General features: G+C 37.7%; 1 pseudogene; it reads right to left on the bottom strand.

Annotated features, from left to right (window-relative positions):
* Positions 1 to 327: 327 nt before the first annotated feature.
* Positions 328 to 1310, bottom strand: LOC126001677 (BTB/POZ domain-containing protein KCTD6-like; annotated as a pseudogene).
* Between the last annotated feature and the right edge of the window lie 10969 nt (positions 1311 to 12279).

Raw genomic sequence — 12279 nt, 5'->3', positions numbered from 1 at the left:
TACTTTGTTTATTCTTTGTTCATTCATGTGTTTTCAGCCTTCTAGTTAAATTAGGGGCTATTTAATCAGAAATCATTTTAGCACTGAAATTTAGAGGAAAAAAAAGCTCAATTAGGGTAGATTATACATATCATAATGTTTTTCAGACTTCTTTTTATAAAAAAGGTATTGGAGGCTCTGAATAGGCACATGCATACTCGGGTGAAGAGAACGAAACATACAGGAGTCCACTAACACACCTTCTAGTCCTTCTGATCCTTAACACCTTCAAATAAATACATTTTTTAATAAAGCCCACAGTGTGATTTTTTTTTAAATCAGTCTCTTTCATCTTCTGAAGAATCTGTTTCCAGAAACTTCTCCCAGGTTTGGAGATGAGTCGTCTGTCTTCCGGGCCAGCCTGCAGAAAGTCCAGTTGTGCTCTACCGTGTTCTCGTTGGCCAGCTCGCTCATGTGATGCACTCGCGTGTTGAATCATGAAGCCTTGCTTGGTGATGTATTCCATCAGATGGACCCGGAGAGAGACTTCCTGGTGATAGTCACAGGGTCCGAACGTGAAGGAAACCTAGCAATCTCTGGTGTCCATCATATGCTTGTTCCACTTGGTGAAATAGTTGGAGATGCCTCTTAGCAAGGAATGGACCTTGGTAGTGATGGTTAGCTGAGTGATGATGACGGCTATGGGGTTCGAGTACTTGGACAGCTTCCGCATGCTCGAGAGCTCCACGACTTCTTAGAAAGTATCCATAGGATACAGGGGCTTAGGGTCATTGAGACACTGGATCAGGGGCTCAATCTGGTAAAAATCTGCTTCTTTCCTTAGCATATCGAATTCTTTAAAATCCAAGTACAGGGTCAACTCTGAAGTTCTCAAGAAGTTGAGGACGTACCAGGGGTCCTCAAACTTTTTAAACAGGGGGCCAGTTCACTGTCCCTCAGACCATTGGAGGGTCTGACTATAGTAAAAACAAAACTTATGAACGAATTCTTTTGCACACTGCATATATCTTATTTTGCACTGAAGAAACAAAACAGGTACAAATACAATATGTGGCCCGCAGGCCATAGTTTGAGGACCACTGCCTGGTCCATCGCGATTGATGAAGTAATTGCCCTGGGGGTCTCGCGCCGTGGGGAAGTTGCCCCAAACATAACTCCAAGCATGGACCCGGGTATCTAGTTAACGTGGTGAGAGACGTTGTGTACAAATGTCCACCTACATTTAACGTGACTGGGTCAGTCATCATATAGCCCCAGTCTCCGTTATCCATCTGCTCCAGTGCTGAGTCCCCAGGAGTCCAGGGTCCAGGGAACCCACGGTGGGCCGGCCAGGCCCGGCCGGGGAGCGGCGAGCTGCGCCCTCAGTCCCTCGGCCCCCTACTTACTCAACATTTTAAAAGAAAAATCAGTAGACTTATCAGTTACCAATTGAATTTAACAAATAATCTTAGGAAGTAGTAGTTTGCAAAATTAAACAATTATTATTTCTCATGAATTTACATTTGGGCTGGTGGTTCTATGATCTTCACTGGTTTGGTTGGTGCTCTCATTTTTTTAATTTAATTTATTTTTTGTGTGTGTGTTTTTTGAGGGGGCGATCACACCCGACAGCACTCAGGGGTTACTCCTGGCTCTATGCTCAGAAATTGCTACTGGCAGGTTCGGGGACCATATGGGATGCCGGGATTTGAACCACCATCTTTCTGCATGCATGGCAAACGCCTTACCATGCTATCTCTCTGGCCCCTGGTGCTCTCATTTGCACTGAGGCTGACTCATTAGCTTGACAGTTAGATGGCAGTTTGCCATTAGATCTGTGATGGCCTCAGCTGCTATGACTGGACTTGTTCCAGATCTTGTCCTTAGCAGACAAGCCTAGATGGCAATTTGGGTGGCCACAGGTGTCTACAAGATATGCAGAGGAAGCAGAAATATGTAAACTATTTTTTACAAGCAAGCATGCATACGGGTGTTTATTTTGTTATTTTTCCGTAACTGTCAGGACAGTTTACATGGCAAAGCCCAGATTAAATTAAATTTGAGGCTTACCTAAGGAGTTAAAAGACAGATATATACTGAGAGGTTATTGGTTGGAACTATTAATGCATTCAATCAACCAATTTAAGGTAGTAAAAAGTATTATTATGGCTAACAACCTAATAGTTACTAAAGAATTCATCCTATCACTGAATGTGGCTCAAAAACAAAAACAAAACAAAACAAAAAGATATGGAACAAGGGGCATAGTATGGAAAACAGAATACTTGTAGCATGTAGCTGACCTGAATTCAATCCCCAGCACCACATATGTTTTCTTCTGGTCAGGAGTGTTCCTTGAGCATAGAGCCAGGAGTAAGTCCTGAGCACCACCAGATGTGGTCTCAATAACAAAAACAAAAAAACATGTGACAATATAAGAAGGCTTTCTGAAGAAAAAAACATGAAAAATCTACAGCCAATTGGAATAAAGCTATAAAATGAGAGTAACTAATTTACTGGAGATACAAGCACTTTTGTTATCATTTTCCATATAAACATTTGGGCTATTTTATTATTTTTTTCTACTTAGTTATAATGATAATCTATTTATGAGTCTATGATTCTATCTTGTTTATAAAGACAAATGTTATCTTTCATTGTGCAGAAAGTCTTATAGATAAATTCTTAGAAATGGAATTATTGTTTCAAGTAACTTTTAAGAGATATTTAAGAGATACATTTTAAGAGATATTGTCAAAATGCCCCATAAGTGGGTATAGAATTTATTTTACTAACAGTAAATAAAATTGATTACTTTCATCCATAAAGTTTCAAAAAATTGAGACAAATACACACTAGCAGTGGGGGTCCTCTTTGTGACTAGAAAAATCATTATTACCCTGGTCAATGCATGCCAAAGGAAAGACAAGCACCAGGACAAAGGGAGGAGACTTTTAGTCCCCCTCCTCTGGGTTCTATCTAGCCACACAGTCTCAAGAAACTGAGGCATACAGAAAGACCAGCAATGGGGTTCTTTTTATAACTCAGAAGAGCCATTTTCACCCCAAAGCAGTGTTCCTTGAGAAGTCGGCAAGCTGCTCCACTTTGCTCTGTGGTTATGCATTTCTTCTAGTCAATGAGCCACACCACAGCACATAAAAAATCACCACACCACAAAGGTCATAATAGTAAAGCAATGCAGAACCCCATCACACTTAGTAAATGGAAATGGAAGTTCTGAAAAACCCAACTAGTACCAGACACCTATCTACCCTCTCTGATAAGCACTTTAGAAAATAAATGTTGAGGATGTTCAAAGAACTTAAAGAACCATGAAATGAATAGCCAATAAAACTCAAATGATATGATAGTAGAAATGAGAAAGTTTATAATAGAATTAACACAACTGAAAATCTTGGTGGGCAAAATAAAAAAGTCAATGGAAGGCCTCACTAGCAGAGTAAAACTGCTGAGGACAGAATCAGTGAGCTCAAAGATAAGCTGCATTACACCTACAGACAACAGCAGAACATGAAAAGGAGTCTTAAAATAAACAAACAAGTAAACGGATAGATGACAATAGAACTTGGAAGGAAATTGAACAAAAACAACATAAGACTAAATGAGGTCTCAGTGAGCCAGGAAGAAATTCCATACGAAGAAGCAACAACCAAAGACATCCATGCTGAGAAGTTCCAGAGCTGAACAGTACATGTGCCCAAATCCTGGATGTCCAAAGAGTAACAGCTAAAATAAATTAAATTAAAAACAGCTGAAGGCAAACCCTAGTCACAATGATGAAAACCATAGATAGAATGCTGAAAGCAGAAAGATCAAGTTTGAAAGAAGGATACACAGCTTCACAGATAAACCACACTTTAGGAACTTTACAAACTCAGAGCCAATTTTAAAAGAAGAACTGAGTGGAGTACTTTAAAGCAAGACAAATCCCACAAACTAACCAAATTATTACAAAAAGATGGCACAAAATTCTACAATAATAATTTCTCTCAATGTCAATGGATTTAATGTACCAATTAAGAGAGACAGAGTGGAAAAATGAATCTTGCTACCTGCAAGAAACACATTTGAATAATCAGAAGATTTACTGCTTTCCACATGCTTATATTGCTTATATTATTATAAAATATTTGTTACCCTAATAAAAATTATAAATATTAATATAGGTTAAAGAAAATTAATTTATATTTTTACATACATAGGTAATCTGTTTCTTATAATCAATTCATTCTCTCATTGATATATTTAAATATTAAGCCTAACTTTTGTCATTCTTATTTTTTTTAATTTAGCTTTCATTTAACTTTTACATTTATTTACATCTATATTTTGCATTCTTCTCATGTTAATAGTTTTTCTTTATTCCTTCATAACTTCTTAGTTTTGTGTAGTGAAAATTCTTCTTATTCTTTTAATTTTTAATCCTCTTATTTCATAATTAATGGCCTAGTTTTAACTTCTCTTTAACCTGTCACCGAACTTGACTATTTGAATTATAACACAACAGTGAGTCTGGGAACCAACTCTACAGTAGACTTTCTTACCCCTTATTGAGTCATTCACCCCTTAATCAGCACAAATCCTGTTTTACCAATGAGGAGGGGGAGTGATTTTTTTCTAAGTGGCCAGAAGTTTTTATATTACCACTATTTGAAAACTATTTCCAAAGATGACTTCTGAGGAGCAAAACGGGACTTGTGGATGGGAAAAGAAAAGAGGCCCTGGCATTTGTACATAGCAAATTTGTATATACTCTTTGAAACATTACCATAAATACACAATATATAATTCAAAAACTAAAAGTTCTTGTGTTCAATATGTATAGATAACAAGTGCTGGAGAGACTCTGTCACTAGCATTACAAAGATGGGATAGAATTTAGGACTCTGCATTGGTATTGATGGAACTTCTGGAAAGATACTACTGTGAGGTGGAAGTGAAGAATATCTATATCTTGATGCAAGATAGACCCTAAAGTTAGACCCATTTGGCCCTAATTTCTCATATGCATAATTTGTATATCTCCTTCCTTTGGGTTAGACCTGTAGCCTACTTCTAAATAAAATAAATTAAATATGGCACTGTTCAAGAGATTTTACTTCCATGATTATGTTTAAGGACGTTAGATATGATTACTTATTATTGCCTCTTATTCTTGCTCTCCTGATGGCTTTAAAGAAGAAAAAAATATATTTTATATGTCACCATCCATTCTGAATTCTGGTTTTCAAATCCTAGCCCAATTTTAGATCACTACTCTGGCTTATAGAAATCAATTTTCTGGCATGGGAAGATGGAAGGAGGCAATGTACCTATTTCTGTATATATTAACTTAATCTGAATTCATATTATTTATCTTTAATTTTATAAACACTTTCTAGGAATTTCAGAAGTAGGAGTTGTTTGAGGTTGCTTATGCTGCCATATTACTGAAACGAGGAAATGAAAAGTGGATTTTTCTAAAGTTTTATGTGGGCCATATTACCTATCTAGGTATCTTAATATTTGTTGATAACAACTGTAACAATGGCTCAAGAACTCATATAATCATTCATCAGGCACCCACATAGTTCCTTGCATTTGGATCACAAATCAAACATTGTGAACTCCACCTGCAGAAGTTCCATTACTTCCTGTCTTCAGCTCCAGATTCAAACAAGAACACATGCTTACACATATGTGTGTCTTCCTCTATCACCATGCTTCTGAGAGGATATAGAAAGGCTAGAAGCCAGGTAGTAAGTAAGAGTCATAAAGAATTTTTCTTCTTCCCCAGAATAAACCATATTCCCTAGGATCTTCTTTGAGTGTTTTATTCTCTTATTGGGCTGTTTTCTTCTCTCTCACCTAGCAAATTCCTGTTCATCTTGAAAAATCCAATTCAGGCATTCCTTCTGCAAAGCTTTTTCCCACCATTTTCTTCCTGAATAGCTCTCCATATTTGGAGTAAATGCAAAATACTTTGTATTTAGATATCTATTTTTCTTACAAAGTTATGAGGTATTTGCATTGTTAATGCCTGACATGTTGCCAGGTTTGAAGTAGATATTTAGCATCTGTAACTGTCACTTTGCAGGATTTCTGGCCACATTAAGGAAATAAAATGATACTGATTCTCAGAACTAACAATATGGTAATAACTCCCAGCATACCATCTAGTGAAATGGAATCCGTGGTGTTCCAAAAGAATGAGACAAACTTCTGACTGATAATCAGCAGCCTAGACTACCAACTGATTGTCAGTAGCAACTTTATTATGTAGTCTTTGCTACTTATATTCTATTAACTATGATCTACATGATCTACAAGTCCCTGTAACTAGGTCTGGCATAGTTACTCAAAAGGAAATTTAAACATAAGATAAGAGGGGAATTAACCATGAAGGCTGCACGGGAATGGAAACAGTGACACAGATGTTTGCTGCAGGAAGATGAAGACCAGATGCCTACATTAGGTGTAACCTGATATTTCTCTCTCTATCATTGTCATGGTAGCTGTTAGTGTAATTAGTTCTCTAACTACACTTACCATATTTTGTGATAAGCTTCTTATCATGGGCTGGTCCTTCCAGCCCTCATCTCTATAGTCTCTGGGTGTTATTATACTAACTTTTATTTTTCTTAAATACCACAAATGGATGATATTATTTTGTGCTTATCTCTCTTGTTCTGATCTATTTCACTTTACTTAAAAGACTCCAAATCTATCCATGTATAAGCAAATTTTATAACTTCATTTTTTCCTAAAAGCTGCATAGTATTCCATTGTATCGATTGTACTACAGTTTCTTTAGCCACTCATCTGTTGTAGGGCATCTGGGTTATTTCCAGATTCTGGCTGTTGTAAATAGTGTTGCTATGAACATAGGAATGCAAAAGGCATTACAGTATAGTATTTTTGTGGTCCTAGGGTCCTAGGGTCCTATACCCTAGGAATGGTATAGTTTGATCATATGGGAGCTTATGTCCAGATTTTTAAAGAATATTCATATTGTTTTCCAAAATGTCTGAGCTAAACAGCATTCCCACCAGTAGTGAATAAGTGAATAAGAGTTCCTTTCTCCCTACATCCATGCCAGCAGTGGTTTTCTTGTTCTTTGTGATGTATGCCAGTCTCTGTGGTGTGAGATGGTACCTCTCCATTGCTTTTATTTGTATCTCTCTGATGATTAGTGATATGGAGCATTTTTTCATGTGCCTTTTGGCCATTTATATTTATTCTTTGAGAAAATGTTTGTTCATTTCTTCTCCCCATTATTTGATAATGTTAGATGTTTTTTTTTCCTTGATAAGTTCTGTCAGTACCTTGTATATCTTAGATATTAGCCCCTTATCTGATGGGTGTTCTATGAATAGTTTCTCCCATTCGGTGGGTGGAATTTGTATACCAGGTACTGTTTCCTTCAAGATGCAGAAGGTTTTCAGTTTATTATAGTCCCATTTGTTTATCTCTGCTTCCACTTGTTTGGACAGTGGTGTTTTCTCTTTGAAGATACCCTTAATTTTAATGTCATGGAGTGTTTTGCCTACATTTTATTCTATATACCTTATAATTTCATGTCTGATATCAAGGTCTTTAATAAATTTTGATTTGGCCTTTGTAGCATGGTGTTAGATAGAAGTCGGAGTTTGCTATTTTGCATGTGGCTGACAAGTTGTCTCAACAACACTTTTTTAAATATAATTTTTATTTTAATTATAGTGGCTTACATATCATTCACAGTAATATTCCAGGTACATATTTACATTGAATCAGGGGAATTCCCCCCACCAAATTGTCCTCCCCCATCCGCTCCCATCCTGCCTCCCATATCCTCACTCTCCTCCCAGGGGCAGCTAGAATGTGTGGTCCCTTCTGTGTCTAGTTTATTACTTAGTGGTCTTATAACTGTTTGGTCTTGGTGCCTCCATTATTGCCCCCTCTAATTGGGAGGCGGGTTAGAAAGTTCAAGTTACGTGGTTTTGTTTGAGGAAGAGAAAAGTAAGTTAATGGGGTAAAAATCGACCACGCCGACTATGAGCAGTCATTCTAGAGGCTCTCATCTTTGGTTTGAGGGACGAAGGGGAAAGAAGAGTGTGAAACACCACACACAGTTCAAAAAGAGGAATCAAATAAGATATCCAGTGAGAACATGCAGCAATAAAATATGCACCACATCTGTTGCCCCTCTGGTCGGTGAGATAGTAAATATGACACCGCAACGAGGATGCAGAGAAAAAAGAAAGAAAAAAAGTAAGTATATAAATAAATAAATGGACAACTACTTCAATATCCACCCCAAACAAGAATCGACAAAAACTAGATAAAAATAAAAATAAAAGGATTATTAGAGGTTTTTTGTCCTCTCCGCCCTCCTCCGGCATAGGCACCAGTAATATTGGGGTCATCCGAAATGGGAATCCGTGGCCTACGAGATACAGGGATTCTCTTACCCTTGTAGAATATCTTGTCAATGTGATTATCTATAGACTCCTTTCACGTTCCATTTAATCTCCCCTCCTGGTGTTATTGTGGCGTATGGAAGACTTCTGCTCCGATCTGGATGATAAAAACAGACGTCTCAGTCTGTGCACAGGTTCAAGAAGTGGAACTTATGATGAAGACTTTCTTTGTGATTTTAGAAGTTCTGTTTCCTCGATGTACTTTTAATCTGTCTTCTGTGGTTAGTGGTCTTGGCCCTTGCGCTGAAACTCGGATGGAGCTGGGATATCGTCTTTCAGAAGACCCATTCAGTTGCAATTGCCTCAGTCAGGACTCTGGAAATTAGTGGTGATCTTTGTGCAGACTTAGACCAAACCTTGACTAGGGCTTTTCTTGTTGGTCCCAAGAATACATAACTGCTCCGGTCATGGTTTCTATCAGCCAGTCATCTGTAGATCACGTTCTTGGCTTTTGCACGGCCCATAGTGTGATAAGTCTTCTGATTCTGTTTTATCATTAGTTGGTAAGGTAGGATAACCTGTTCTTATGTCCATTTGTTCCCAATTTCCTCGTTGTCAGGATATCATATTAGAACTGGCACATGTTGGAGTTCGAGTAGTATTCAGGATGTCCCAGATGGGCTTTGGTTCCTGTAGCTGTTGTGAAGAACTGTGTCAATTCTATGTCTGGGGTTCAGGATTCAAGTCTGGACAGTCGGTGTCTAATCTTCTGGAGATGGATCCACATGTGGATCCACATGACATATTTTCAAGGTGGGAGATTCCCCTGTATTGTAAGTAAGTATGAGTTCTTATCCCTAGTAGATAAGAGCTTGTTTATATACGTGAGATTTCCCCTTTTTTAGTGTGCCTTTGCAGGAAGAAATGGTGCTTCATTATATTGCCAGTGCATTTGGGGGTGAAAAGAACAGAGAAACAAGTCACACACACCCCCAAAAATTGAAATACAAAATATTTGCTCACATATGTATAGTGGAAAATGATTTTAAGTAAAATGAAATAAAAAATAAAGAGGTAGTGTTATACAGGTCTTATGATGAAAGTATAGGTTTCCCCATTGCCTTTTGAGATTTTCTTGTGGGGTGTGGGTTCCCAGGTGCCTTTTCTTCTTCTTTTTTTTTCTGGGTGGTGGTGGTGGTGGTGGTGGTGGTGGTGGTTTGGTGGTGGTGGCCAGGTCCCTTTATATCACACACCCTGCCCTTTCCTGAGATTGGTAAAAGATTTGAGGGAGGGGTGTCTTGTGTAAAGTTCTTGCATTGGGAGTCCTTTCAGGGCTAAGTCCGGTATCCAGCAAGAGTCCACGTTAGGATAAGTTGGTAGGGAGGTTCCACACAGCATGAGTCAGTAGGGGTGTTGGTTGTCTTTTCCTGCCGGATGAGGTGTGGGTTTGAGTAGATGTCCCTTCGCTTGGGTGCTGGGTACTGGTTCATTGGGGTAGGAGGCCAGTCTTGATGCCTAATAGATTAAGAATTGAGGGTGAAGAGTTTTAATAAATTGGAAAATCTGGATGGGATTGAGGGGTGAATGGGTAGTTGGATTCCTAGAAGGAGGATAGGGGAGAGTATTTGGAAGGGGCAGAAAGGGAGAAAGGGGAAAATAAAATTAAATAGGAAAAAAAAAGGAAGGAGTAGTGAGAAGAGAGGTGAAAAGAGCGGGGGGCATGTTATTTTGCTTGAATATGTTTGATGAGTAGGCCCCGCCAACAACACTTTTTGAAGAGGCTTTCCATGCTCCATTTTGCGTTTCTTGCCCTATATCAAAGATTGATTGATTGTATGTCTGAGGGTCATTCTCTGAATTATTTAGCTTATTTCATTGATATGAGGGTCTGTCTTTATTCCAGTACCATGTTATTTTAATGATTATTGTCTTGTAGTACAAAGTAAAGTTGGGAAAGTTTTGCCTCCCATCCTGTTTTTTTTTTTCAGGGTTACTTTATCTATTCTTGGAGGTTTATTGTTCCAGATGAATTTCAGGTATGTTTGATCCACTTCTTTGAAGAATGTCATAGATATCCTTAGAGGGATTGATTGAATATATACAATGCTTTGGGGGAGTATTGGCATTTTATGATGTTAATCCTCTCATTCCATAAACAGGGCATATATCTCCATTTCCTTGTGTCCTCTATTATTTTTTGAAGCAATGTTTTATAGTTTTCTTTGTATAGGTTCTTCACTTCTTTATTTAAGTTGACTCCGAAGTATTTAATATCTGTGGTGCTATTGTGAATGGGATTGTTTTTGGTTTTGTGGTTTTTTGTTTGTTTGTTTTTGTTTTTTTGGGCCACACCCGATGATGCTCAGGGCTTACTCCTCTCTATACGCTCCAAAATCGCTCCTGGCTTGGGGGACCATATGAGATGCTGGGGATCCAATCCAGGTCCATCTTGGCTCAGCCACTTGCAAGGCAAAACGCCCTACCACTATGCTATTATTTTGGACTTGGGATTGTTTTTGTAATATCTATTTTTCTCTATCATTTATATATATAAGAAGGACATGGATTTTTCTTTATTAATTTTGTAGTCTGCCAATTTGCTATACAAAACTATTTTTTTCTAGGAGCTTTTTGGTAGAGTCTGAAAACAGTGATACCTTGACTTTTTTTTTTCTTTTCTATCTGGATGCCCTTGATATTTTTCTTGCTTAATTGCTATTGCAAGTACTTCCAGTACTATATTATATAGGAGTGTGGAGAGGGGGTCATCCTTGCCTTTTGCCAGATCTTAGGGGAAAGGCTTTCAGTTTTTTCCTATTGAGTATGATATTTATCATGGGCTTCTGATCAAAGGCCTTGACTATATTGAGAAAAGTTCCTTCCATTCCTGTCTTGTTGAGAGCTTTTATCATGAATGAGTTTTGGACATTATCAAATGCTTTCTCTGCATCTATTTGTGTGATCATATTGTTTTTAATTTTCCTTATGTTGATATGGTGCATTATGTTGATTGACCTGCATATGTTGAACCATCTTTGCATCTACAGAATGAATCCTACTTGGTTATAGTGTATGACTTTTTGGTAAGGCTTTGGATCCTATTTGCTAGGATTTTGTTAAAGATCTTTGCTTCTGTGTTCATTAGGGTTATTGTTCTGTAGTTTTCTTTTTTGGTGGCATCTCTACTTTTGGTATTAGAGTGATGTTAGCTTCCTAAAATATATATTTGAAAGTGTTTCTGTTTCTTCAATTTCTTGGAAGAGCCTGGAAAGGTTGTCTTTACAGTATTAGATTCTCTTGAAATGTTTGAAAGAATTTGTTAATGAATCCATCTGGGCCTGGGCTTTTGTTTTGGGGAAGACTTTTTATCACCATTTTTAATTTACTCAATAGTGATAGGTCTTCAGATATGCTAGATCATAATGATTCAACCTTTGAAAGTTATAAAAGTTCAAGTAACTATCCATTTTATTCAGGTTCTCAAGTTTTGTGGCATAAAGTTTTTAAAAGTAGTTTCTGATTAACATTTGAATGTCTGTAGTATCTGTAGCAATCTGCTTGGTTTTTTTTAATATCTTTATTTAAACACCTTGATTACAAGCATGATTATGGTTGGGTTTCAGTCATATAAAGAACATCCCCCTTCATCAGTGCAACATTCCCATCATCATTGTCCTAAATCTCCCTCCTCCCCACCCTACCCCCGCCTGTACTCTAGACAGGCTTTCTACTTCCCTAATTCACTCTCATTGTTAGGATAGTTCTCAATGTAGTTATTTCTCTAACTACACTCATCACTCTTTGTGGTGAGCTTTATGAAGTGAGCTGGAACTTCCAGCCCTCCTCTCTTTTGTCTCTGAAAATTATTGCAAGAATGTCTTTCATTTTTCTTAAAACC

This window comes from Suncus etruscus, chromosome 2 (genome assembly GCF_024139225.1).
Source record: "Suncus etruscus isolate mSunEtr1 chromosome 2, mSunEtr1.pri.cur, whole genome shotgun sequence".
Classification (NCBI taxonomy): domain Eukaryota; kingdom Metazoa; phylum Chordata; class Mammalia; order Eulipotyphla; family Soricidae; genus Suncus; species Suncus etruscus.
This window is presented reverse-complemented; position numbering and strand designations above follow the sequence as displayed.